Below are 3463 nucleotides of genomic sequence, written 5' to 3' on the forward strand. Positions count from 1 at the left end.
TGAACTACAAACTCTTCCTTTCCCTTTCCCTTTTCCCTTTTCCCTCTTCACTTCCCTTTTCCCTCTTCCATTCCCTTCCCGTCCATTCCCTTTTCCCTCTTCCCTTCCTTTCCCTTCCAATTAGCCTTCAATCTTATTATCTACTTCCCAAGAAACAAGTCATATGAAATAAGTGACAATTGAATTAAAGAGTATTATTAAAATGAATTACCTCAAGACATGCCTAACCATCCTGCTACCATCACAGTTTTAAGAAGTAAAACGCAGAAAGCAAAACACTGGAGCACATGCACGGAGGCAGGAAATAGCAATCAGTATATATGTGTTTAGAAGTAAAAGAAAGCAAGTAGATTAATTTGGCTACAACTGAAGGATAATGTTAAGGAATGACAAATGATGGGGATAGAAAATTATGGATAGGGAGTAAATTATGTTCCATTTGTTGTCTCTGCATTGTGTGTGTGTGTGTGTGTGTGTGAAATGCACCGTGAGATGGAAGGCTAAGAATTATTTTGAACCGTGAATACAAGAAAGAGTTTCTCTGATTTAATTCAGTTCCACAAGTATTTCTTCATCATCTGTGACTGGCACTGTGATGAGCGTGGAGGATGCAAAGATTGAAAGCAACATGGCAGCTGCCCTTTAAGGACCTACCATGTGTGAGAAAGGATAGCATGTACACACCCAAGGATATATGAAAGAAAGAATATGATGGGCCAAAAGAAAATAAAGAGCTTTGAGAAAATACTTAAAAGAAGGGGACACTTTTAGCTGGTGGTGGCAGTTGGAGGCAGGGTGTGATTGGGGAAGGTCTCAAGGAAGGTTTGGTACCTGAACTGAGCCTTGAAGGAAGAATAGGTTGGAAAGATTAGGGGGTATATTCAATACATAAGGAATAACCTGTGTATACTCATGAAGGCAGGAGAGGATAGGATAAGTTCTGAAAAAGGGCATGAAGGATAAATTTTGGCAATGGCCAACAAGTCATTTTGTCTGGGGTGCAGAGTGTGTACTGAGAGTAGAATGAAATAAGGCTGGAAAGTCAGGTAGGTACTCAATGATGTAGAGTTTGAATGTCATCCTGTGGGCACCAGAAAGCCTTGAGCAAAAGGGTTTTGATCAGAGGAATAATAAGATTATATTTAAGGAAAATGACTTAGTTCTGTCAGGGATGGATTGGTGGGGAAAGGTAGTGGAAGCAGGGAGACCATTTAGGATGGTTTTGTGAGTGACCCAAATAATGAGTCACTAGGTTCTTGTATATACAGAAGTGATTGGATGAAAATGGTGTTGTAAAGAGTGAATGGCAACAGTGTGAATTAGAACGGGGAATATTAAAAACAAGGTGACCCATTAGAAAGCTGCTATAGTGATGAGGGACAGGAAAGGACAAAGAAACAGCAGAGAATGAGTTAGCTGGAGGACTTTGTGACCCACTGAATAGAGGAGATCCTTGGAGAGAAGGTTCCCAACTAACAAAGCAAAGTTGATAAAGAAGGTCAACATTGAGAAATCTTCACTTCCAAGCTCAATTATAAACTGTTCTAAGCTGGTTTCATTTTTCATCAACTGAAATGTTGCCTAAACAGATTCACAGGCTATAGGCTGACCATTTTTAGAATAAGCATTGGCATTACTGTCTGCCCTTGTGTGATCACCATATAAACGTCTTAGTGCTTTCCTCTCCTCTGGCAAAATCCATTGCTACCATTAAAATAAATAAGTGGCTAAGCTACTTAGTTATATGGTCACCAGAGGGCCTATTCAGCTCTTAATACAGCATTCTCAAATAGTGTAATAACACTAAGGAGTCAGATCAGAGCCTTGTACGAGCTCGGCTCACAGTAGTAGACTCTCAATAAATATTTGTCAAAAGAATGAATGAGCTCCACTTCAGGTAAAGAGTGAATTCAATCTCTGCATCCACAGGTACCAGGAAGCATGAAAGCAGGGACTTCCCAAGGGATACTAGAAGGGTATTTCCAGGGCTAGTAGGAGACAAGGGAAGCCTTGGAAAAAAACTTTTCTAGGAGAATCTGGAATATATACATCATCTCGCTTTTCTACCCAAACTTCATATTTGTGCCCTAAAATTTTGTCGGCCCAGCATAAGTGCAGAATACACACATGCTGTGCTCACACATGCATATATATGAAGTATCATCACTTCTGATTGTATCTGAGACCCACTGTTTGGACGGCCTGCCTCTTGCTTCCAAGAAACCCTAGTTACAGCCTCTCCTTGAATGATCAATGCCTCATCCACTGACCAATCAATAACAATCTGTGACTAGGCCTTCTTAGAAACAAGAGGAAGCCCATCCACATTGTGGGTCTTGGAATGGGGGCCCAAGCCCTATGATGACAAAAACCATGCCTTATTTCTTTTTTTTATCAAATTAAATTTTCTTTTTTTGTGAACTTAACAATGAACAACAAACATTTTGCTGTACAAAGTTGAACAAAAAGAGGCTTGTATAAGAAGTTATAAACTTCTATGTACATATTTTAATATGCTACGTGTATATTACATGTATATTATGCATAATGTATATTATATATTCATATACACACAGGCTGCATAGATCATAGAGCTGGCAGGTACCATAAACATTATCAAATCCAACCCCTTCATTTTACAGATAAGGAGACTGAGGCCCAGTAAAGTTAAGAGGCTTGTCCGGTGTCACACAGTTAATAAGGCTCTGAAGTAGGCTTCAAACCAGGTCTTTCTGAATCTAAATCTATCTACTGCCTCTTGTTACAGGACCCAGGTTAAAAATCTGACTCTGACACAATCTGGGTCATTTTAGGCAAAGTCATTTGACCTCCTGGGCCTCAGTTCCCTCATCCTTAAAATGAAAGGGTTGGTTTAAATAGCCTCTAAGGTCCCTATCTCTGGGGTCTATGAATACACACACACAAACACATGCACACACACATATACACTTATTTTTAATTTAACAAGGTAGTGACAAAACTATTGTATATGCCCTTCTGTACATTTCTTCTTTGATGTATTTAATAAAATGCTTTATCGAAAATCTTTTTTTTTAGTGCACCCATCATTACTGCATAGTATCTACCCCAGGAGAAGTCCTACTTCTTCATGAATACAATAATGTCTTAAAGGAAAACAGAGTATTAATTTCTTTGGGAGCATCAATGAGAATATTGTCTCTGAAAGGAGGCAAATCCAAACTCCAACGAAAACACATATGGGAAGAATCCAAGAAATTCATACTTAAGTACTTCCCTCTGCTGCATTTTCCCCTCCTTTCCCCCCTCTATGAGTGGTTACTTTTTCTACTATCTAGGCCATGATGTGACTGAATCCAGAAAGTCATGGTCCAGTGTCAATATCCAGCCTGAGGATGGAGGGTATTAGAGACAGTCAGAGAAAGAGAGCAATAGAGAGAGAGAGAGAGACAGATAGACAGAGACAGACAGACAGAGAGAAGAG

General features: G+C 39.5%; 1 protein-coding gene across 1 annotated transcript in view; it reads left to right on the forward strand.

Annotated features, from left to right (window-relative positions):
- Positions 1 to 3463, forward strand: part of CASQ2 (calsequestrin 2) — a 118137-nt gene that overhangs the window by 52117 nt on the left and 62557 nt on the right. The window lies entirely within an intron of this gene.

Source organism: Petaurus breviceps, unplaced genomic scaffold (genome assembly GCF_028583685.1).
Source record: "Petaurus breviceps papuanus isolate PSGF00001 unplaced genomic scaffold, PetGlider_PUasm1.0 186, whole genome shotgun sequence".
Lineage (NCBI taxonomy): Eukaryota > Metazoa > Chordata > Mammalia > Diprotodontia > Petauridae > Petaurus > Petaurus breviceps.